The 26,311-nt window shown below is 42.2% G+C and overlaps 2 pseudogenes; both read left to right on the forward strand.

Annotated features, from left to right (window-relative positions):
• Window positions 1–2,593: 2,593 nt before the first annotated feature.
• On the forward strand, window positions 2,594–4,191 carry LOC115195404 (leucine-rich repeat-containing G-protein coupled receptor 4-like; annotated as a pseudogene).
• A 308-nt stretch (window positions 4,192–4,499) lies between these two features.
• On the forward strand, window positions 4,500–5,861 carry LOC115195257 (toll-like receptor 13; annotated as a pseudogene).
• The last annotated feature ends 20,450 nt before the right edge of the window (window positions 5,862–26,311 follow it).

Genomic DNA, 26,311 nt, shown 5'->3' on the forward strand with positions numbered 1-26,311 from the left:
CATTCTCATTCAAGTTGACAATCAATGGTGGGTGGACCGGTGGCCATCTTTCTGGTATTAATTAGAAGTTAACATTTCTATTATATTTAAATTTCAATGATGTACCAACTAAATTGCAGTGGTCTAATAGGATAGGTCTATTCTAAAAATTCTATTTCTATGAATGGAATGATACCCACCCTGCATGTTGTGTCTCAACCGTTGACAGGAGCAATACAAAAACCTCAGGTAATGCAAATTAGGGACTAGGCTACAACATACAGTATGTGAAAATGAGAAGAATCTGAGTTTACGCGTTTTTACATCATTAACGTTAACAGTAAAAAAACAAATTATGTTTGATTAAGAATCCTTTTTTTAAGACATTATAAAAAGGTTTGACACCACTGTTTGTAAACCTTAAAATAATGTCAAACTCAACCATTTATCTTATTCGGTGATGAAGACATGGATGTCTCATGGCAGGGTGGGGTATGCAAAATGGGCAAACTTGAGCACCTCTGTCTCCTGAGTGTTTTGGCATTCAGGTCCAAAAAGTCACTTAATGAGCACTTCTAACATGGGCAAACATCTATGGAAGGTTTTGTTCAAGGCAAAAGAACTGGAGTTTTTCCTGATCATGTGACGTGACCAGGAACACTTATTTTAGGTTTGTATTTTAGATCCAGTGAATACAGTATTGATTTAAGGCCCAGTGCAGTCAAAAGTCCTGTGTTTTATATCATATTGTACAACAGCTGATGAAACTGACACTGTAAAAGTGTGAACAAAATTGATCAGTGTTACTTCCTGATAGTTGCTGGTTGAAAATACAATATGCACAGGACATTCTAATTACAAGCTTTGCATGGTTTCGTCTTTCCATAGTGACATCCTCATGAGGTGAATTGGCTAATAGACCAATAAGAAAGAGAGTTCCAAACCTCTCTCCCAATAACAGCTAGTTTTCAGTTGTCCCCTCCCCACTCAGACCACACCCAGACAGTCCTAGCTAAATTCATGCTTGAGAAATTGTTTTTCTGTTGTTACTAAAAAGCTATTTTATCTATTACAGACAGGTATTTAATTGTGACCCCATTGTAACGGGTCCCTGAAAATTGTGCAGAATTGTGTACTACGTCATCCATTTTGTATGACATGTTACATCCTGCAATTGTTTTTCAAATATATTTGTATTACTTTTGAAATTCGTGTAATATGTTACAAATTCCAATTTGTACAATGTGTTATGAATTTGTAAGCACTTAACAACAACGAACTGCATCTTTAATACTCCCACAATCTAGATACTGTAGTATACTGTATAATTCAATATGAATCAAGCACAATCTAGGTACTGTAGTATACTGTATAATTCAATATGAATCAGGCACAATCTAGGTACTGTAGTATACTGTATAATTCAATATGAATCAAGCACAATCTAGGTACTGTAATGTACCGTATAATTCAATATGAATCAGGCACAATCTAGGTACTGTAGTATACTGTATAATTCAATATGAATCAAACACAATCTAGGTACTGTAGTATACTGTATAATTCAATATGAATCAAGCACAATCTAGGTACTGTAGTATACTGTATAATTCAATATGAATCAAGCACAATCTAGGTACTGTAGTATACTGTATAATTCAATATGAATCAGGCACAATCTAGGTACTGTAGTATACTGTATAATTCAATATGAATCAGGCACAATCTAGGTACTGTAGTATACTGTATAATTCAATATGAATCAGGCACAATCTAGGTACTGTAGTATACTGTATAATTCAATATGAATCAAGCACAATCTAGGTACTGTAATGTACCGTATAATTCAATATGAATCAGGCACAATCTAGGTACTGTAGTATACTGTATAATTCAATATGAATCAAGCACAATCTAGGTACTGTAGTATACTGTATAATTCAATATGAATCAAGCACAATCTAGGTACTGTAGTATACTGTATAATTCAATATGAATCAGGCACAATCTAGGTACTGTAGTATACTGTATAATTCAATATGAATCAAGCACAATCTAGGTACTGTAGTATACTGTATAATTCAATATGAATCAAGCACAATCTAGGTACTGTAGTATACTGTATAATTCAATATGAATCAGGCACAATCTAGGTACTGTAGTATACTGTATAATTCAATATGAATCAGGCACAATCTAGGTACTGTAGTATACTGTATAATTCAATATGAATCAAGCACAATCTAGGTACTGTAGTATACTGTATAATTCAATATGAATCAGGCACAATCTAGGTACTGTAGTATACTGTATAATTCAATATGAATCAGGCACAATCTAGGTACTGTAGTATACTGTATAATTCAATATGAATCAAGCACAATCTAGGTACTGTAGTATACTGTATAATTCAATATGAATCAAGCACAATCTAGGTACTGTAGTATACTGTATAATTCAATATGAATCAGGCACAATCTAGGTACTGTAGTATACTGTATAATTCAATATGAATCAGGCACAATCTAGGTACTGTAGTATACTGTATAATTCAATATGGATCAGGCACAATCTAGGTACTGTAGTATACTGTATAATTCAATATGAATCAGGCACAATCTTAACTGGGAACATCTACTTGTATATTCTGAGTTTAGAACTAAAACAACTGATGATTTTATATGTTAGCAATATGTTTTCATTATTTAATTACTCTATTTCATACGTCCTGTACGTTTGATGAAACAGTTGTTACACATTATTTTTCATTTGTATCTATTGTTTACATTAGATCTCAGGTATAAGTTGAATTTGGAGGGGACTGTCATTGGGTTTGTGTGTGTTGGTCACCAGCCAAGCTCCGTGGTTCTGAGAATAACCATGTCAGGAGAAGGAAGTGGATTTATGTATTGTCAGCTGAGAGTTTTTTTTTATGCGTTCTGCTGTATTGTTGATCCAGTAAATGACAATGACTCTCAAAATCTTTATGTAGTAGACTGTGAAAACAAGCATCTCAAAGCCGTACCACCAGACACTCCACAATTAGTAAGATCTTTAAATTCTGCAAATAATAACATTACAAAGATAAAAAGTGAGGACTTACACATTCTGAAAATATTAACACTGAACATCAACAGGATGTCTTATGTGAACAAAGGATATTTTTCAGATTTGGGCTCTCCACAGCTGTAATATCTTTCCTTCAACCAACCCACTTCCATCTCAGACCACAAGTTTAAGGGCCTGGACAACCTCATAGTATTACAACTGGATAACAACCACATCTCAAGTATTGCATCATCATCTTTTCAGTTTCTCTTCAGCTTGAGGAAACTGTACTTAACCAGCAACCAGCTTCATTGTCTTCAGCCCATTTTAGAATGACCACATTTGCAGAAATGGTTCATTGGGAACAATAACTTGACCTCTTTTCATTCACAGGAAATATCAAATAGGTCTATAGTGCTGACAGTACTGGATATATCCAGTAATCCTCTGGAGATCTTCAGTGTCACGGCAGATGTCCTTTCCCATCTTCCTACATTAGATCGTTCCCTCTGTGGCTCTAATGGAATGGGATGTGGCGGAAAGGTATTTTCTGAGGAATGTCTCGACTTGAGTGGCGTCCACATGTCTTCAGGAGGGGTTAGTGTTGGTGCTCCAGAGCCTCGACTCCTCAATTAAATCTCTGGGACTGGATACAATAGGGGGAGATAGGGTCAATGCGCTCATTAATTAATATAGTCTGCCACATACCTACAGTGAGAACACTGATTGTAATGTAACAACTTCAGTATTGTCTCTGACGAGCTGCTGCACACAGTTGACTGACCTGGACATATGATTTATAATATTATTTACTTGTCCACATCCACTTTTAGATCAATAAACACTGGACTATAATGGCTGGACAATAATGGCATCTCTTCTGTGTCGAATGCTATAAGGAATCTCCCCACATTGGAAACATTGGATCTCAGCCACAACATAATCAAAACTCTCGCCAGTCTAAGAAAACTCGTAAGACTTAATCTTAACAACAATTTAATCTCTAACTTTGAAGACTGTGTTAAACAGGATTTGAGGGCCTTAAATGTCCTGAAACTTGGAAACAACAGAATCCTCAACTTGGGTGATGCTTTTACGAAGGGTTTGCAACTTCTAAAGAGCTTGTATTTAGGATTCAATGAACTAATTGACATCAGACAAAAATACTTCAACAACTTACAATCACTTGTGGAGTTGGCTTTAAATGACAATAAAATAAAGACACTGGAAGATGGGGCCTTTGAGGGTTTGGTTAACCTTAAACACTTCCTCCAAAACAATGTCATCGGTCAAAGTAAAATCAGAGCTGCTGTGTTCAAAGGACTTACAAGCTTAAATGTCTCAATACGGTTTTCAGTTTTATCAAAAATGAAACAGATGAACCAATCCACCCAGCACTCGTAACATACTTGTGATCTCTGAAGATCATTTATATCTATAGTCAGCATCAAAGTAGGTAGAAGATTCAAACTTATCTGCCGTCCAACTCTCTTGAAGGGCAGATAAAAAGAGTTCTATGCAGGGAATCTTTATCTTGTGTCCCTTTACCAAGACACTTTCATTCACACACCCCAGCTGTTGACCTTTTACCCAGACACTTTCATTCACACACCCCAGCTGTTGTTCCTTTACCAAGACACTTTCATTCACACACCCCAGCTGTTGACCTTTTACCCAGACACTTTCATTCACACACCCCAGCTGTTGACCCTTTACCCAGACACTTTCATTCACACACCCCAGCTGTTGTTCCTTTACCCAGACACTTTCATTCACACACCCCAGCTGTTGTTCCTTTACCCAGACACTTTCATTCACACACCCCAGCTGTTGTTCCTTTACCCAGACACTTTCATTCACACACCCCAGCTGTTGTTCCTTTACCCAGACACTTTCATTCACACACCCCAGCTGTTGTCACTTGATTTTTAGCAAGAATTGGTTCATAGACCTCTCCCCAGAGCTGTTTCACCCAATCCCAAAGCTCCAAAGTTTCTCTGTAGCCAAAGCTGGACTTAAGTCCTTTGATTTCCTAAAAAGAGCCAACCTCACTCAAGTCAGTTCCTTACATGTGACACAGAATCAGTTTACAGTACATCCATCAATGAGACACGGGTGCCATCTCTCCTGGCCTTAACTATCCTTGATACACGGCAGAATCCTTTCCTCTGTGACTGCAGAAATGCTTTGGCTGAGAGCAATAACCAAACAACCAAATACAAGTTGTTTATGCCCATGACTATCCCTGCAGCTATCCATACAATCTAAAGGACACTAAATTCTTTGACTTGGACACCCACTCCTGTTTAGAAGACACAGGCTTCTTCTACTTCCTCTCCACCACTTGTCTGGTCCTCCTCACCCTGCTGGAGTCCTTCATCATCTATCTCCTGAGGTGGCAGGTGGTCTACGCCTACTTTCCCTTCCTGGCTTATCTCCATGATGCCAAGTGGAGGAAGAGCCAAAGCGTAGGAAGAGCAAAAGGCGTCAGTATGACGTCTCCTACAACACCCACTATGAGCCCTGCGTCCTGAGGGAGCTGCTGCCAGAGCTGGAGGGAGAGCAGGGCTGGAAGCTGTGTCTACACCACCGGGACTTCCAGCCAGATACCACATACTGTATGCAACACATCAATTAGTCATTGTATTGAAATGCATTGTTAACTCAGACATTTAATATGGCAGTGTACACTTTTAAATTGATATTCTGGACATAGCACAGGCTTGGGTGAGTGACCTGACTCCAGTATATCATTAAATATCGTGTCTGAAATGAGAACTGCGTCAGTGTACTGCTGATGTCTCCCTGTAACTACAGTGCCTTAGGTAAATATTCAGACCCCTTGACTTTTTCCACATTTTGTTACGTTACAGCCTTATTCTACAATTGATTAAATCAAACAAATCCTTAATGACGAGTTTGGAGGGTACTATGGTGTTAAATGCTGAGCTGTAGTTGATGAACAGCATTCTTACGTAGGCATTCCTCTTGTCCAGATGGGTTAGGGCAGTGTGCAGTGTCATTGCGATTGCGTCGTCTGTGGACCTATTGGGGCGGTAAGCTAATTGGAGTGGGTCTAGGGTGTCAGGTAGGGTGGAGGTGATATGGTCCTTGACTAGTCTCTCAAAGCACTTCATGATGACGGAAGTGAGTGCTATGGGGCGATAGTCATTTAGCTCAGTTACCTTAACTTTCTCGGGAACAGGAACAATGGTGGCCCTCTTGAAGCATGTGGGAACAGCAGACTGGGATAAGGATTGATTGAATATGTCCGTAAACACACCAGCCAGCTGGTCTGCGCATGCTCTGAGGACGTGGCTGGGGATGCCGTCTGGGCCTGCAGCCTTGCGAGGGTTAATACGTTTAAATGTTTTACTCACATTGGCTGCAGTGAAGAAGAGCCCGCAGGTTTTGGTAGCGGGCCGTGTCAGTGGCACTGTATTGTTCTCAAAGCGAGCAAAGAAGTTGTTAAGTTTGTCTGGGAGCAAGACATTGTGGTCCGCGATGGGGCTGGTTTTTCTTTTGTAGTCCGTGATTGACTGTAGACCCTGTCACATACGTCTCGTGTCTGAGCTGTTGAATTGCGACCTTACTTTGTCTCTATACTGACGCTTAGCTTGTTTGATTGCCTTGCAGAGGGAATAGCTACACTATTTGTATTTGGTCATGTTTCCGGTCACCTTGTCCTGATTAAAAGTAGTGGTTCGCGCTTTCAGTTTTGCGCGAATGCTGCCATCAATCCACGGTTTCTGGTTGGGGATTAATAGACGCTGTTGGTACAACATCACCGATGCACTTGCTAATAAACTCGCTCACCAAATCAGCGTATTCATCAATGTTGTTGTTCGACACTACGCGGAACATATCCCAGTCCACGTGATCGAAGCAGTCTTGAAGCATGGAATCCGATTGGTCGGACCAGCATTGAACAGACCTGAGCATGGGTGCTTCATGTTTTAGTTTTTGTCTATAGGCTGGGAGTAACAAAATGGAGTCGTGGTCAGCTTTTTCGAAAGGAGGGCGGGGGAGGGCCTTATATGCGTCGCGGAAGTTAGAATAACAATGATCCAGGGTTTTGCCAGCCCGGGTCACGCAATCGATATGCTGATAAAATTTAGGGAGCCTTGTTTTCAGATTAGCCTTGTTAAAATCCCCAGCTACAATAAATGCAGCCTCAGGATATGTGGTTTCCAGTTTACATAGAGTCAAATGAAGTTCTTTGAGGGCCGTCGATGTGTCTGCTTGGGGGTAATATACACGACTGTGATTATGATCGAAGAGAATTCTCATGGTAGATAATGCGGTCGGCATTTGATTGTGAGGAAGTCAGGCGAACAAACGGACTTGAGTAACCTGTATGTTGTTATGATAACACCACGCCTTGTTAATCATAAGGCATAGACCCCCGCCCTTCTTCTTACCAGAGAGATGCTTGTTTCTGTCGGCGCGATGCGTGAAGAAACCAGGTGGATGTACCGACTCCGATAGCATGTCTCGAGTGAGCCATGTTTCCGTGAAACAAAGAAAGTTACAGTCTCTGATGTCTCTCTGGAAGACAACCCTTGCTCAGATTTTGTCTTCCTTGTTGGTTGTCAAGAGACTGGACATTGGCAAGTAGTATGCTCGGGAGCGGTGTGCCTGTCTACGGACCCTGACCAGAAGACCGCTCAGTCTGCCCCTTCTGCGGCGCCGTTGTTTTGGGTCACCGGCTGGGATCTGGTCCATTGTCCTGGGTGGTAGGCCAAACAGAGGATCCGCTTCGGGAAAGTTGTATTCCTGGTCGTAATGTTGGTGAGTTGACGTTGCTCTTAAATTCAATAGGTTTTATTACATACAGTCAGGAGGAACTAAGATTTCCTGGGGTAACAATGTAAGAAATAACACATAAAAAACAAAACACTGCATAGTTTCCTAGGAACGCGAAGCGAGGCGGCCATCTCTGTCTGCAGTATATAAGGTCCCACGGTTGACGGTGCATGTCAGAGCAAAAACCAAGCCATGAGGTTGAAGGAATTGTCCGTAGAGCTCCGAGACGGGATTGTGTCGAGAAACAGATCTGGGGAAGGGTACCAAAAACTGTCTGCAGCATTGAAGGTCCCCAAGACCACAGTGGCGTCCATCGTTCTTAAATTGAAGAAGTTTGGAACCACCAAGACTTCCTAGAGCTGCCCACCCGGCCAAACTGAGCATTCTGGGGAAAAGGGCCTTGATCAGGGAGTGGAACAAGAACCCTATGGTCACTCTGACAGAGCAGAGCTCCAGAGTTTCTCTGTGGGGATGGGAGAACCTTCCAGAAGGACAACCATCTCTGCAGCCACTCCTCAGTAAAAGACACTTGACAGCCCGATTGGAGTTTGCTAAAAGGCATTGAATGTCAAGCATCTTGTCTGGAGGAAACCTGGCACCATCCCTACGGTGAAGCATGGTGGTGGCAGCATCATGCTATGGGGAAGTTTTTCACCGGGAGGAACTGGGAGACTAGTCAGGATCAACGCAAAGATGAATTGATCAAAGTACAGAGATCCTTATGAAAACCTGCTCCAGAGTGCTCAGGACCTCAGACTGTGGCGAAGGTTCACCTTCCAACAGGACAACGACCCTAAGCACACAGCCAAGACAACGCAGGAGTGGTTTCAGGACAAGTCTCTGAATGTCCTTGAGTGGCCCAGCCACAGCCCGGACTTGAACCTGATCAAACATCTCTGGAGAGACCTGAAAATAGCTGTGCATCGACGCTCCCCATCCAACCTGACAAAGCTTGAGACGATCTGCAGAGAGGAATGGGAGAGACTCCCCAAATACAGGTGTGCCAAGCTTATAGCATCATACCCAAAAGACTCCAGGCTGTAATCACTGCCAAAGGTGCTTCAACAAAGTACTGAGTAAAGAGTCTGAATACTTATGTAAATGTGATATTTCCATTTTTTTTTAATAAATGTTCAAAAATGTCAAAAAACTGTTTTTGCTTTGTCATTATGGTGTATTGTGTGTAGATTGAGGGAAAACATTGTTTCTCACTTTGTTCCACAGATAAACCCACCATAGAAAACATAACAGAAGGCCTCTACCGGAGCAGAAAGACCATCTGTAATCAACAGCTGAAACCTGGAGAGCGAGTGTTGCTCCAGAGAGATCCAGGTGGCCAGGTTGGTTTAATATCTTTCTATTTATTGTTGTATTCTACCCAGGGGTTCATTTCCCTAAAGTGTCGTAGCTAACAGTAGAATAGCAAAATGCTTTATTTGACAAATGAGGTTTTTCACACACCGACAATTGACTGTCACACATCGAGTTGGTCATTTATTTTCTTGTGTGGCTTGGTTGTTGAGGAAAACAATGTTAGATAGAGGTTGGAGTTTTGGGGGGAAACTCGCCCTGTATATTGATCGAAGGTCAAGTAAGGGAAAAAAACGTCTCTTCTCTTTCCAGCTTCCGTCTGTTTGATGAGCAAAAGGATTTGCTGATCCTGGTGTTTTTTGAGGAGATCCCAGACCACCAGCTCTCATCCTACCACCACATGAGGAAGCTGGTGAAGAGACGCACCTACATGAGCTGGCCCAGAGCTGGGGAACACACCGGGGTCTTCTGGCAGAAACTCTGGGTTGCTCTGGAGACCAGGGACTGTCCTGCTATGGAGAACCCCATCCTCACCAGGGTGGAGAGAACGTGACAGACAACTGTCCTGCTGTGGAGAACCCCATCCTCACCAGGGTGGAGAGAACGTGACAGACAACTGTCCTGCTATGGAGAACCCCATCCTCACCAGGGTGGAGAGAACGTGACAGACAACTGTCCTGCTGTGGAGAACCCCATCCTCACCAGGGTGGAGAGAACGTGACAGACAACTGTCCTGCTGTGGAGAACCCCATCCTCACCAGGGTGGAGAGAACGTGACAGACAACTGTCCTGCTATGGAGAACCCCATCCTCACCAGGGTGGAGAGAACGTAACAGACAACTGTCCTGCTGTGGAGAACCCCATCCTCACCAGGGTGGAGAGAACGTGACAGACAACTGTCATGCTGTGGAGAACCCCATCCTCACCAGGGTGGAGAGAACGTGACAGACAACTGTCATGCTGTGGAGAACCCCATCCTCACCAGGGTGGAGAGAACGTGACAGACAACTGTCATGCTGTGGAGAACCCCATCCTCACCAGGGTGGAGAGAACGTGACAGACAACTGTCCTGCTGTGGAGAACCCCATCCTCACCAGGGTGGAGAGAACGTAACAGACAACTGTCATGCTGTGGAGAACGCCATCCTCACCAGGGTGGAGAGAACGTGACAGACAACTGTCCTGCTGTGGAGAACCCCATCCTCACCAGGGTGGAGAGAACGTAACAGACAACTGTCCTGCTGTGGAGAACCCCATCCTCACCAGGGTGGAGAGAACGTGACAGACAACTGTCATGCTGTGGAGAACCCCATCCTCACCAGGGTGGAGAGAACGTGACAGACAACTGTCATGCTGTGTTTTACATTTACATATTTTATATCACATGCTTTACATTTTAGTCATTTAGCAGATGCTCTTATACATGGCAACTTACATGATTGAATAACATTGAACAATGCTAATATTTAATAAATCTAAGGATCTAATGAGCTTGCTTAGTTACATGCGATAATTTCTATTAACCTAGCTTTGTTAACTCTTGGCAGTTGTATTTGGCTTCATGAGAAAAAAACTATTTGAAATAAACTGTAATTAACACAAGGGGAGACAGAGAGCTGGTTTCAAGCTCAGGGCGCAGCAGGTGTTTATTACACAGGAGGAGGCAGGTAGCTGGATCAGGGGCAGGCAGAAGGTCATACACAGGAGGAGGCAGGTAGTTGGGTCCAGGGGCAGGCAGAAGGTCATACACAGGAGGAGGCAGGTAGCTGGGTCCAGGGGCAGGCAGAAGGTCATACACAGGAGGAGGCAGGTAGCTGGATCAGGGGCAGGTAGCTGGGTCCAGGGGCAGGCAGAAGGTCATACACAGGAGGAGGCAGGTAGCTGGATCAGGGGCAGGTAGCTGGGTCCAGGGGCAGGCAGAAGGTCATACACAGGAGGAGGCAGGTAGCTGGATCAGGGGCAGGTAGCTGGGTCCAGGGGCAGGCAGAAGGTCATACACAGGAGGTGTAGGGGCAACAGTACAGGCAGGGAAAAGGCTAGTAACGTAGTCTGGGAGATCAGGCAAAAGGTAGATAGTGTTTGGATAGTGTTTGCCTGCCTCACTATCACGGGCAAACCAGAGCTCCGAAAGAAGTGTCACAAAACAAACAATACCTCACAGTGATTTGGGGGGGGGGGGGGGGGAGCAAAGAACTGAACTGTGTGATTAGAATTCAGGTGATTGGGATCTGGAAAGTGAGCTGCGTTCAGTGGATCTATGTGTTTGAGAGTGAGTTGGAAGCAGACGTTACTTAAACAGCTCTTTATCAATATGCCATTAAGTAGACTTTGTGCAATGTATTTTTTCATGTCAGGTTGATAATAACACTTATATATTGGAGCATCAATGTGTGCCTAGTCTTAATATTAATGAATAAACAGATGAGTTAACTGATAAGTTTCATTGAGGTGAAACACAAGCACAACGCCGCACGTGCGCACTATTGCAGGAAGTAGGACACACTTTACATAGCAGACTATTTTGACATCGGTGCAAGATGTCATTAGTACTGTACCAATAGGAGGGTTTAAATCACCCTGACGTCATTAGTACTGTACCAATAGGAGGGTTTAAATCACCCTGACGTCATTAGTACTGTACCAATAGGAGGGTTTAAATCACCCTGACGTCATTAGTACTGTACCAATAGGAGGGTTTAAATCACCCTGACGTCACTAGTACTGTTTTTCTTGTTTTACTTGTATTATGCACGGAACAAAAATATAAACTCAACATATAAAGTATTGGTATCATTTTTCATTAGATGAAATAAAATATCATAGAAATGTTTGTCACGCACAAAAAAGCTAATTTCTCTCAAATTTGTTTACATCCCTGTTAGTGAGCATTTCTCCTTTGACAAGATAATCCATCCACCTGACAGGTGTGGCATATCAAGAAGCTGATTAAACATTATAATCATTACACAGGTGCACCTTGTGCTGGGGTCACCCCCTGCCCTACCATTAACCCTTTCATCTCTGTAACTAATGACTGTATCCCCAATAAACACCTCTACCATTAACCCTTTCATCTCTGTAACTAATGACTGTATCACCAATAGACAACACTATAATTAACCATTACATCTCTGTAACTAATGACTGTATCCCCAATAAACACCCCTACATTAACCCTTTCATCTCTGTAACTAATGACTGTATCACCAATAAACAACACTAAGCTCATTGTACCAGCGCCGTCGTAGGCTTGACCACAGCATTTGTTCTCCAATATCCCCTTACTCACAATCAGATTACAAAAAAATGCGAGGCCTGAGGCACTTTGATCAGTCACATTCCTGAAGCCCAAGAAACAAACACCTAGCTTCCTGCTACATATGGAAATTAAATCAGCTAGAAAGATGTGTCGGCATCGAGTAATTGTCTCTGGCCCCCTCCCAGTTAGGGGGAGTGATGAGCTCTACAGCAGAGTCTCACAACTCAATCGCTGGATGAAAACTGTTTTCTGCCCCTCCCAAAAGATAGAATTTGTAGATAACTGGCCCTCTTTCTGGGATTCACCCACAAACAGGACCAAGCCTGGCCTGCTGAGGAGTGACGGACTCCATCCTAGCTGGAGGGGTGCTCTCATCTTATCTACGAACATAGACAGGGCTCTAACTCCTCTAGCTCCACAATGAAATAGGGTGCAGGCCAGGCAACAGGCTGTTAGCCAGCCTGCCAGCTTAGTGGAGTCTGCCACTAGCACAGTTAGCGTAGTCAGCTCAGCTTTCCCCATTGAGACCGTGTCTGTGCCTCGATCTTGGTTGGGCAAAATTAAAAATGGCGGTGTTCGCTTCAGTAATCTTACTAGTATAAAGACCTCCTCCATTCCTGCCATTATTGAAAGAGATTGTGATACTTCACATCTCAAAATTGGGTTACTTAATGTTAGATCCCTCACTTCCAAGGCAGTTATAGTCAATGAACTAATCACTGATCATAATCTTGATGTGATTGGCCTGACTGAAACATGGCTTAAGCCTGATGAATTTACTGTGTTAAATGAGGCCTCACCCCCTGGTTACACTAGTGCATCCGGCAAAGGCGGAGGTGTTGCTAACATTTACGATAGCAAATTTCAATTTACAAAAAAAAAAACAATGACGTTTTCGTCTTTTGAGCTTCTAGTCATGAAATCTATGCAGCCTACTCAATCACTTTTTATAGCTACTGTTTACAGGCCTCCTGGGCCATATGCAGTGTTCCTTACTGAGTTCCCTGAATTCCTATCGGATCTTGTAGTCATAGCAGATAATATTCTAATTTTTGGTGACTTTAACATTCACATGGAAAAGTCCACAGACCCACTCCAAAAGGCTTTCGGAGCCATCATCGACTCAGTGGGTTTTGTCCAACATGTCTCTGGACCTACTCACTGCCACAGTCATACTCTGGACCTAGTTTTGTCCCATGGAATAAATGTTGTGGATCTTAATGTTTTTCCTCATAATCCTGGATTATCGGACCACCATTTTATTGCGTTTACAATTGCAACAAATAATCTGCTCAGACCCCAACCAAGGAAGATTAAAAGTCGTGCTATAAATTCTCAGACAACCCAAAGATTCCTTGATGCCCTTCCAGACTCCCTCTGCCTACCCAAGGACGTCAGAGGACAAGAATCAGTTAACCACCTAACCGAGGAACTCAATTCAACCTTGCGCAATACCCTAGATGCAGTTGCACCCCTAAAAATTAAAAACATCTGTCATAAGAAACTAGCTCCCTGGTATACAGAAAATACACGAGCTCTGAAGCAAGCTTCCAGAAAATTGGAACGGAAATGGCGCCACACTAAACTGGAAGTCTTCAGACTAGCTTGGAAAGACAGTACCGTGCAGTATCGAAGAGCCCTCACTGCTGCACGATCATCCTATTTTTCCAACTTAATTGAGGAAAATAAGAACAATCCGAAATTTCTTTTTGACACTGTCGCAAAGCTAACTAAAAAGCAGCATTCGCAAATGGAGGATGGCTTTCACTTCAGCAGTAATAAATTTATGAACTTTTTTGAGGAAAAGATCATGATCATTAGAAAGCAAATTACGGACTCCTCTTTAAATCTGGGTATTCCTCCAGGGCTTCATTGTCCAGAGTCTGCACAACTCTGCCAGGACCTTGGCTCAAGGGAGATACTAAAGTGTTTTAGTACTATATCTCTTGACACAATGATGAAAATAATCATGGCCTCCAAACCCTCAAGCTGCATACTGGACCCTATTCCAACTAAACTACTGAAAGAGCTGCTTCCTGTGCTTGGCCCTCCTATGTTGAACATAATAAACGGCTCTCTATCCACCGGATGTGTACCAAGCTCACTAAAAGTGGCAGTAATAAAGCCTCTCTTGAAAAAGCCGAATCTTGACCCAGAAATTATAAAAAACTATCGGCCTATATCGAATCTTCCATTCCTCTCAAAAATTTTAGAAAAAGTTGTTGCGCAGCAACTCACTGCCTTCCTGAAGACAAACAATGTATACGAAACGCTTCAGTCTGGTTTTAGACCCCATCATAGCACTGAGACTGCACTTGTGAAGGTGGTAAATGACCTTTTAATGACGTCAGACCGAGGCTCTGCATCTGTCCTCATGCTCCTAGATCTTAGTGCCGCTTTTGATACCATCGATCACCACATTCTTTTGGAGAGATTGGAAACCCAAATTGGTCTACATGGACAAGTTCTGGCCTGGTTTAGATCTTATCTGTCGGAAAGATATCAGTTTGTCTCTGTGAATGGTTCGTCCTCTGACAAATCAATTGTAAATTTCGGTGTTCCTCAAGGTTCCGTTCTAGGACCACTATTGTTTTCACTATATATTTTACCTCTTGGGGATGTCATTCGAAAACATAATGTTAAATTTCACTGCTATGCGGACGACACACAGCTGTACATTTCAATGAAACATGGTGAAGCCCCAAAATTGCTCTCGCTAGAAGCCTGTGTTTCAGACATAAGGAAGTGGATGGCTGCAAATTTTCTACTTTTAAACTCGGACAAAACAGAGATGCTTGTCCTAGGTCCCAAGAAACAAAGAGATCTTCTGTTGAATCTGACAATTAATCTGGATGGTTGTACAGTCGTCTCAAATAAAACTGTGAAGGACCTCGGCGTTACTCTGGACCCTGATCTCTCTTTTGAAGAACATATCAAGACTGCTTCAAGGACAGCTTTTTTCCATCTACGTAACATTGCAAAAATCAGAAACTTTCTGTCCAAAAATGACGCAGAAAAATTAATCCATGCTTTTGTTACTTCTAGGCTCGACTACTGCAATGCTCTACTTTCCGGCTACCCGGATAAAGCACTAAACAAACTTCAGTTAGTGCTAAATACGGCTGCTAGAATCCTGACTAGAACCAAAAAATTTGATCATATTACTCCAGTGCTAGCTTCCCTACACTGGCTTCCTGTTAAGGCAAGGGCTGATTTCAAGGTTTTACTGCTAACCTACAAAGCATTACATGGGCTTGCTCCTACCTATCTTTCCGATTTGGTCCTGCCGTACATACCTACACGTACGCTACGGTCACAAGACGCAGGCCTCCTAATTGTCCCTAGAATTTCTAAGCAAACGGCTGGAGGTAGGGCTTTCTCCTATAGAGCTCCATTTTTATGGAATGGTCTGCCTACCCATGTGAGAGACGCAAACTCAGTCTCAACCTTTAAGTCTTTACTGAAGACTTATCTCTTCAGTAGGTCCTATGATTAAGTATAGTCTGGCCCAGGAGTGTGAAGGTGAACGGAAAGGCTGGAGCAACGAACCGCCCCTGCTGTCTCTGCCTTGTCGGTTCCCCTCTTCCCACTGGGATTCTCTGCCTCTAACCCTTTTACAGGGGCTGAGTCACTGACTTACTGGTGTTCTTCCATGCCGTCCATGGGAGGGGTGCGTCACTTGAGTAGGTTGAGCCACTGACGTGGTCTTCCTGTCTGGGTTGGCGCCCCCCCCTTGGGTTGTGCCGTGGCGGACATCTTTGTGGGCTATACTCGGCCTTGTCTTCGGACGGTAAGTTGGTGGTTGTAGATATCCCTCTAGTGGTGTGGGGGCTGTGCTTTGGCAAAGTGGGTGGGGTTATATCCTGCCTGTTTGGCCCTGTCCGGGGGTATCATCGGATGGGGCCACAGTGTCTTCTGATCCCTCCTGTCTCAGCCTCCAGTATTTATGCTGCAGTAGTTTATGTGTCGGGGGGCTAGGGTCAGTCTGTTACATCTGGAGTATTCTCTTGTCTTATCCGGTGTCCTGTGTGAATGTAAATATGCTCTCTCTAATTCTCTCTTTCTTTCTTTCTTTCTTTCTTTCTTTCTCTCGGAGGACCTGAGCCCTAGGACTACCTGGCATGATGACTCCTTGCTGTCCCCAGTCCACCTGGCCATGCTGTTGCTCCAGTTTCAACTGTTCTGCCTGCGGCTACGGAACCCTGACCTGTTCACCGGACGTGCTTGTTGCACCCTCGACAATTACTATGATTATTATTATTTGACCATGCTGGTCATTTACGAACATTTTAACATCTTGACCATGTTCTGTTATAATATCCACCCGGCACAGCCAGAAGAGGACTGGCCACCCCTCATAGCCTGGTTCCTCTCTAGGTTTCTTCTTAGGTTTTTGGCCTTTCTCAGGAGTTTTTCCTAGGGAGTTTTTCCCAGCCACCGTGCTTCTTTCACATGCATTGCTTGCTGTTTGGGGTTTTAGGCTGGGTTTCTGTACAGCACTTTGAGATTTCAGCTGATGTACGAAGGGCTATATAAATAAATTTGATTTGATTTTGATTTGATTTGATAAGGTTTATGAATGACTTTTGGGAGGGTTACTGTCATTACATAAAACATTTTTTTTTACATCGATGACATGCGCATGGGCCCCCAGAGCTCATGCCCCCCCACCTTGCGGGGGCTGCTGGGGTGTTCGGTTTGTCAATTAGATGTTTTATTGTTGATCTGAATACAGCTGCATTCTGCTGTTGGACCACCAGGGGGTAGTGTTGTATAACAAGTGAAACAGATGAACAGTGTTACAGTTTTTTCCCCAGTTGTTTACACACTAAAATTGGAACTTGAAACGCAATCACCGAAACCTGAATCTCATGTACTAAATCCCTAAACCAAGTCTGCAAAATTGCAAGCACAATTCCTGCTTAATATTCAGTTTTCAATTCTATATCACACTTTTTGCAAACACTTCACACAGTTTTCTACATTAGGCACAACATTCAAAATCACAATGCCAAACTCTATACACCAATTGGCAACACCCACTCCTCACAGGTGTAACACTAGCTGCTGAATGGTTCACTTAGAAATCAGAGCTTTTGCACTATAAAAAGGCCACAGATGAGCTCTCCTGTTTCGGAGGAAAATGGAAGTCAATGGTGAAGCAAGAGCTAGAGGTGAAGAAGTGAGAGGAAGAGGAGGAGGAGGAAGAAGAGGACGAGGACGAGGAAGGACAGTTGTCTCAGATGAGATCAGGGCCACGTTGGTTGACCATGTGCTCAACCATGGATTGAGTATGAGGGAGGCTGGGCAGAGAGTTCAACCCAACCTGAGCTGCTACACGGTTGCATCTATCATCCATACATTCAGAAATGACAAGTTACTTACCGTCTACACTATGCTCTTTATGTATGTATACTGCAGTACTGCAGTCCGACATATCAGTAGGCCTATGTTACTCAGTGATTGTTGGCCAATATTACAGTAATGTAATTTCATATGGAAAGAAAATGTATTATTTTAGCTTACTGTAACCAATCATATCATATTTGTGGATCTTCTGCAGAACTGAGAGACGGCCAGGCCATGGTGGAAGACCCCGGCTGTTCACACCAGAACAGGAGACCACTATGGTGATCATGGTGGTGGTCAACAATACCATTAGACTACGATAAATCCAGAACCACATAATCACAGACAACACAATATTCAATAACATTCACCAGGTGGGCTTGTCTACATTGGACCGTGTATTACAGCACAACCGCATCCGGATGAAACAGGTCTACAGGGCGACATTTGAGTGAAACTCAGAGGGTTAAAAAAACAGCCTTATGAATATGTGCAAGTAAGTACTATACTGTGAATTTACTATTATATCAGCAATGTATAGACACATTACAGTACTGTAATCCAGTGTATTGTGCCTCACCACATTTACTGCTCTAGGTCTACTAGGTCTATGTCACATATTGTCTTGTCTGTTTCAGAGTCTTGGAGCTGGATGCCGCTGCAATTCAGCACGTTTATATTTACATTGATGAGGTTGGCTTCAACCTAGCCAAAAGAAGGGGACGGAACATTATTGGCCACCGTGCCATTGTGAATGTCCCTGGACAGCGTGGAGGGAATATCACCATGTGGGCAGCCGTTAGCCAGCAAGGCATCCTCCATCACCATGCCAACCTTGGTCCCTACAACACCACCCTTCTCATCACGTTCCTGGACACACTGCATGGCTTCCTCATTCCAGCCGAGCAGAGGGTTGGGACCAGAGCAGCCCAAGTATGTTGTCATCTGGGACGACGTGAGTTTCCACCGGGCTGCTCTGGTCCGCAACTGGTTCATCGACCACCCACAATTTATTGTTCTATAGCTCCCACCATATTCCCATATCCTAAACCCAATCGAATAGTTTTTTCCCGGCATGGCGATGGAATGTGCATGACCGCCATCCCCTCGCACTCATGTCTCTTCTCCGGGCAATGGAGGATGCATGTGGTGAAGTTGATGTGGGGGCTTTCGGCGGCTGGATCCGTCACTCCAGAAGATTCTTTCCCCACTGTTTAGCCAGGGAGAACATGGCTTGTGATGTAGATGAGGTGCTGGGACCAGACCAAAATAGGAGGCAGGATGCAGCCGAATGTCTTTTTTCCTACATTTTGCATGTGTTTTTGTCTTTTTGTGTTTAGTTTTAAAAGAATGAGCCTCTTTCATTTTTTATTTTTGTACAGAAAACCCTTTATCTGGTTTTCTCCTGTTGGGTTTGGAAAGTGTTACATACAAAACACAAGTGTTCAAAAATACTGCATTTTGGAAATAAATGACAATGTTTTTGTTACTGTATTGCACTTGTGTGTGTTTATTTATGTATATTTGAGTAGGTATACAATACTGTAACAATCTTTTATAACCGGCTACAGTGTAACATTGAAAATGCAAAAGGCATAAACCTACTGATGGGATATTCATAGTAGTGTTTAGTGTTGATCACATCAGTGTGTTGGTTGGTAGACAGATCTATTCATAGTGTTTAGTGTTGATCTATTCATAGTGTTTAGTGTTGATCACATCAGTGTGTTGGTTGGTAGACAGATCTATTCATAGTGTTTAGTGTTGATCACATCAGTGTGTTGGTTGGTAGACAGATCTATTCATAGTGTTTAGTGTTGATCACATCAGTGTGTTGTTGGTAGACAGATCTATTCATAGTGTTTAGTGTTGATCACATCAGTGTGTTGGTTGGTAGACAGATCTATTCATAGTGTTTAGTGTTGATCACATCAGTGTGTTGGTTGGTAGACAGATCTATTCATAGTGTTTAGTGTTGATCACATCAGTGTGTTGGTTGGTAGACAGATCTATTCATAGTGTTTAGTGTTGATCACATCAGTGTGTTGGTTGGTAGACAGATCTATTCATAGTGTTTAGTGTTGATCACATCAGTGTGTTGTTGGTAGACAGATCTATTCATAGTGTTTAGTGTTGATCTATTCATAGTGTTTAGTGTTGATCACATCAGTGTGTTGTTGGTTGGTAGACAGATCTATTCATAGTGTTTAGTGTTGATCACATCAGTGTGTTGTTGGTAGACAGATCTATTCATAGTGTTTAGTGTTGATCACATCAGTGTGTTGTTGGTAAACAGATCTATTCATAGTGTTTAGTGTTGATCACAGTGTGTTGTTGGTAGACAGATCTATTCATAGTGTTTAGTGTTGATCACATCAGTGTGTTGTTGGTAGACAGATCTATTCATAGTGTTTAGTGTTGATCACATCAGTGTGTTGGTTGGTAGACAGATCTATTCATAGTGTTTAGTGTTGATCACATCAGTGTGTTGTTGGTAGACAGATCTATTCATAGTGTTTAGTGTTGATCACATCAGTGTGTTGGTTGGTAGACAGATCTATTCATAGTGTTTAGTGTTGATCACATCAGTGTGTTGGTTGGTAGACAGATCTATTCATAGTGTTTAGTGTTGATCACATCAGTGTGTTGGTTGGTAGACAGATCTATTCATAGTGTTTAGTGTTGATCACAGTGTGTTGGTTGGTAGACAGATCTATTCATTGTGTTTAGTGTTGATCACATCAGTGTGTTGGTTGGTAGACAGATCTATTCATAGTGTTTAGTGTTGATCACATCAGTGTGTTGTTGGTAGACAGATCTATTCATAGTGTTTAGTGTTGATCACATCAGTGTGTTGGTTGGTAGACAGATCTATTCATAGTGTTTAGTGTTGATCACATCAGTGTGTTGGTTGGTAGACAGATCTATTCATAGTGTTTAGTGTTGATCACATCAGTGTGTTGGTTGGTAGACAGATCTATTCATAGTGTTTAGTGTTGATCACATCAGTGTGTTGTTGGTAGACAGATCTATTCATAGTGTTTAGTGTTGATCACAGTGTGCTGGTTGGTAAACAGATCTATTCATAGTGTTTAGTGTTGATCACATCAGTGTGTTGTTGGTTGGTAGACAGATCTATTCATAGTGTTTAGTGTTGATCACATCAGTGTGTTGTTGGTAGACAGATCTATTCATAGTGTTTAGTGTTGATCACATCAGTGTGTTGTTGGTTGGTAGACAGATCTATTCATAGTGTTTAGTGTTGATCACATCAGTGTGTTGTTGGTAGACAGATCTATTCATAGTGTTTAGTGTTGATCACATCAGTGTGTTGTTGGTAGACAGATCTATTCATAGTGTTTAGTGTTGATCACATCAGTGTGTTGTTGGTAGACAGATCTATTCATAGTGTTTAGTGTTGATCACATCAGTGTGTTGGTTGGTAGACAGATCTATTCATAGTGTTTAGTGTTGATCACATCAGTGTGTTGGTTGGTAGACAGATCTATTCATAGTGTTTAGTGTTGATCACATCAGTGTGTTGTTGGTAGACAGATCTATTCATAGTGTTTAGTGTTGATCACATCAGTGTGTTGGTTGGTAGACAGATCTATTCATAGTGTTTAGTGTTGATCACATCAGTGTGTTGTTGGTTGGTAGACAGATCTATTCATAGTGTTTAGTGTTGATCACATCAGTGTGTTGTTGGTAGACAGATCTATTCATAGTGTTTAGTGTTGATCACATCAGTGTGTTGTTGGTAGACAGATCTATTCATAGTGTTTAGTGTTGATCACATCAGTGTGTTGTTGGTTGGTAGACAGATCTATTCATATGATGTGTGTGAGTAATTTTGATGCAAAAAAAACTACATTTTGGAAAGAGAGAAAACAGTTTTGACTGCAGTGTTTGCTTTTGCTAGAGATTTGTGTTTTGTGTTTAGGGTTTTGGGAAAATTTGCCAAATATTCAAACGTGTGGAAACAATTGTGGAAAACTGTAATAGTCAAATCTTGTATTAGTCACATGCTTTGTAAACGACAGGTGTAGACTTACAGTGAAATGCTAACTTACAGGCCCTTCCCAACAATACAGAGAGACAAAAGAGAAATAATAGAAAAATAACACAAGGAACAAATTCACAATGAGTAACGATAGTTTGGTTAAATACACAGGGTACCAGTCCATCTGCAGGAGGGGAGTGAGGGGTTGTGTATGGGATACTAATGCAGTAGTGTAGTTGTCTCTCTCTCTCTCTCTCTCTCTCTCTCCGCCCGTATTCATCTCTCTTTTCACCCTCCATTCAGACCTCCATGGTAGGGTCAGAGAGGCGGGTCATGCCTAAAACCTATGCCCAGGAGAGTGCCTCCTGCCTGGGACCGGTTCACTTAGCATCCCCTGAGAGGACTATTCACACATCTGACATCCTGTCCAACTCAGGATTGTGTGTGGGTTTGAGAGAGAAATACTGACCCTGTTTAGATGTTCTTTTACCACAAACGTTTTGATAAATTGGTTGCTTTTTAAAGAGAAACCTGATCCAGCAATTGCTGAATATAACATATTTAAGAGGAAAGAATTGAAGCTCTCCTTGTCCCCCACCTTGCTTACTCTCTCTCTACATCTCTCTCTCTCTCTCTCTCTACATCTCTGTCTCTCTCTCTCTGTCTCTCTCTCTCTGTCTCTCTCTCTGTCTCTCTCTCTGTCTCTCTCTGTCTCTCTCTCTGTCTCTCTCTGTGTCTCTCTCTCTCTCTCTGTGTCTATCTCTCTCTCTCTGTGTCTCTGTGTCTCTCTGTGTCTCTCTGTGTCTCTCTCTCTCTCTGTCTCTGTCTCTGTCTCTCTGTCTCTCTCTGTCTCTCTCTCTGTCTCTCTCTCTGTCTCTCTCTCTGTCTCTCTCTCTGTCTCTCTCTCTCTGTCTCTCTCTCTTTACCTCTGAGGGTTTGAAAACATCACAGCACCATGTATAGGCAATGTAACATGTTTTATGTCAGGGTTTATTGTGTTTGGACAGCTGACTAACTACTGCTGATGATTCCTGTGGGCTTTCCGCTAGCACAGACACATGCTAACCAAGACCTCAAATTAGCACTCGGCACGGCGCAGAGAGAGCCTCCATTACAATCTAATTGCTGCCTGTGAGCTGGGAAGACACATATTTGCGGTGATCTAAATTAGCATAATTAACCAATGTTAATTGTTGTTGATGTTGGATTTGATGGATTGTTTAGTGTTCTGTGGAGAAAATAAGTCATTGGGCTTGTCACACTAATTATCGATAGCCTTTTCTGTAGAATAGAAAACTCTGAAATAGTGTTTAGAAAATCAATGTGTTTGCTGGAACATTTTACACATACATTTTGTGACAAACACAACACCATACCTCCTTACTTACCGACTTGAGGTTTTTCTCACCACTTGATAGGACCAGAGAAAACTCAAGGCCCTTTTCCTAACTACGGTCCAAAAGCTTTTCCTGGTCCGATGAGCAGGAAAAACACACAGCACCACAGTAATCATGGCTCAAGTATTCACTGTCCATTGATTTAAAAGAGGGAAACCCAGACCATGGTATTCAACCAAACTCATTATCCCTCATGTCTGATATGAGGGTAAGGCTCCAGCGATGTTTCCTTTTAAAGAAATGTCTCTTACATTAACCATTTCTAGTCCCTATCATTTTCCCCATTTCTCAAGACCCCCCCCCCCCCCCCACACACACACACACACACCTCTCTCACAAACAGACCTCTCTGCCCACAACTCTTTAAACACACACACACACACACACACACACAGACCTCTCTGCCCACAACTCTTTAAACACACACACACACACACACACACACACACACACACACACACACACACACACACACACACACACACACACACACACACACACACACACACACACACACACACACCTCTCACAAACAGACCTCTCTGCCCACAACTCTTTAAAAAGCCATGCGTTGGTGGAATACTCAGCATTTTAGGGAAATATGATCTTATACTATTAAAAAAAACAGACTTTCAACATTGTGTCTGTGCATGGATATGACGGCTCCATGGTCACCCAGGGTGAACTCTCTCTCTCTCGCTCTGTCTCTCTCTGTGTCTCTCTCGCTCTCTTCTTCTTCCCCCCCTGCCTGCCTGCCTCCCTCTTTCTTTTTCCTTTCTTTGGTTGTTTGTCTCTCTCTCTCCCTTGATATCTCTCTTCTACCATTTTTCTAGCTACCTATACCCCAATCATTGATTTATAATGACATTCCACATTTCAATACTTAGCCTATTTGGTATTTCATCCTTTGGCAACATGTAGCCCACAATATGTTCTGTTTATGAATCCTTATGAAGTATTGTCGTATACTAGCGATTGTGTCGGTTTGTAATTAATCCACTAATCCAACCCAGGAAAATGTCGAAGCTGACGAGCTGAGAAGCAAGAACCTTCCTCGCGGCCAGACGCATGACCATAAAAACACTGGGAATTAAAAATATTAACAAAGTGGAGTTTTTTCAGAGAGCTTTTTTGTTTCGTTAATTCCCTGTCGTCGACAACACTGCACTAGCTCTGTTAGCCTGGAAGTGATTACATTTCAACTTCTAATTAAGGGAGCTCATTTGTATAAAGCTTTATCAATCATAATACACACTAATGTGAATTTACATTTTGCTGTGTACACCGTTAACGTGTCCTACATTCGTCCATAAACATTATGTTTGAAGATAAATAAGTTATTTTGAGCTCCAAAAATGTTTTTTCCAATGACATGTTTTTCATACATTGTTGAGTCGAGTGCAATTATGGTTTAGTATAAATTACACATTGCTCTACCCGCATGACATATGCAATCAGAACGTAATTCAAAACACTGCAGTAATTTCTGTCTTACAGCTTGCGGTTCAGATTTGATGTAAATGTTATTGAGGGTTTAAGTATGGGACGAGATATTTTCAGCAGAATGGTTGTGTTTATTTTACCAACGGAGTAGATACTGGATCACTTCCATGGAACTCCCACACATACAGCTAGGATGGATGGGGAATACTCTGTAGTCCACTCCAAGCCCGCTGTAGGAAACTTCTAGAACAGCAACTATTGCATATATAACTAAGATTATCATTTATAGAACAACAAGTATTCTATATAGAACAGGTATAATAACTTCTAGAACAACAAGTATTCTATATAGAACAGGTATAATAACTTCTAGAACAGCAAGTATTGCATATATAACTAGAATAATAACTTCTAGAACAACAAGTTTTCTATATAGAACAGGTATAATAACTTCTAGAACAGCAAGTATTGTATATAGAACTAGGATAATAACTTCTAGAACAACAGGTATCGCATATAGAACTAGGATGATAACTTCTAGAATAATAAGTATTGCATATATAACTAGGATAATAACTTCTAGAACAACAAGTATTGTATATAGAACTAGGATAATAACTTCTAGAACAACAAGTATTGTATATAGAAATAGAATAATAACTTCTAGAACAACAAGTATCGCATATAGAACTAGGATGATAACTTCTAGAATAGTAAGTATTGCATATATAACTAGGATAATAACTTCTAGAACAACAAGTATTGTATATAGAACTAGGATAATAACTTCTAGAACAACAAGTATTGCATATATAACTAGGATAATAACTTCTAGAACAACAAGTATTGTATATAGAACTAGGATAATAACTTCTAGAACAACACCTGTTCTATAAACCTGCTCCATCTACACCTCCTCTACCTAGTGTTCTATAAACCTGCTCCCTCTACACCTCCTCTACCCAGTGTTCTATAAACCTGCTCCCTCTACACCTCCTCTACCTAGTGTTCTATAAACCTGCTCCCTCTACACCTCCTCTACCTAGTGTTCTATAAACCTGCTCCCTCTACACCTCCTCTACCTAGTGTTCTATAAACCTGCTCCCTCTACACCTCCTCTACCTAGTGTTCTATAAACCTGCTCCCTCTACACCTCCTCTACCTAGTGTTCTATAAACCTGCTCCCTCTACACCTCCTCTACCTAGTGTTCTATAAACCTGCTCCCTCTACACCTCCTCTACCTAGTGTTCTATAAACCTGCTCCCTCTACACCTCCTCTACCTAGTGTTTATAAACCTGCTCCCTCTACACCTCCTCTACCTAGTATTCTATAAACCTGCTCCCTCTACACCTCCTCTACCCAGTGTTCTATAAACCTGCTCCCTCTACACCTCCTCTAGTGTTCTATAAACCTGCTCCCTCTACACCTCCTCTACCCAGTGTTCTATAAACCTGCTCCCTCTACACCTCCTCTAGTGTTCTATAAACCTGCTCCCTCTACACCTCCTCTACCTAGTGTTCTATAAACCTGCTCCCTCTACACCTCCTCTACCTAGTGTTCTATAAACCTGCTCCCTCTACACCTCCTCTACCTAGTGTTCTATAAACCTGCTCCCTCTACACCTCCTCTACCTAGTGTTCTATATACCTGCTCCCTCTACACCTCCTCTACCTAGTGTTCTATAAACCTGCTCCCTCTACACCTCCTCTACCTAG

The sequence above is a fragment of the Salmo trutta genome, chromosome 6, assembly GCF_901001165.1.
Source record: "Salmo trutta chromosome 6, fSalTru1.1, whole genome shotgun sequence".
NCBI lineage: Eukaryota > Metazoa > Chordata > Actinopteri > Salmoniformes > Salmonidae > Salmo > Salmo trutta.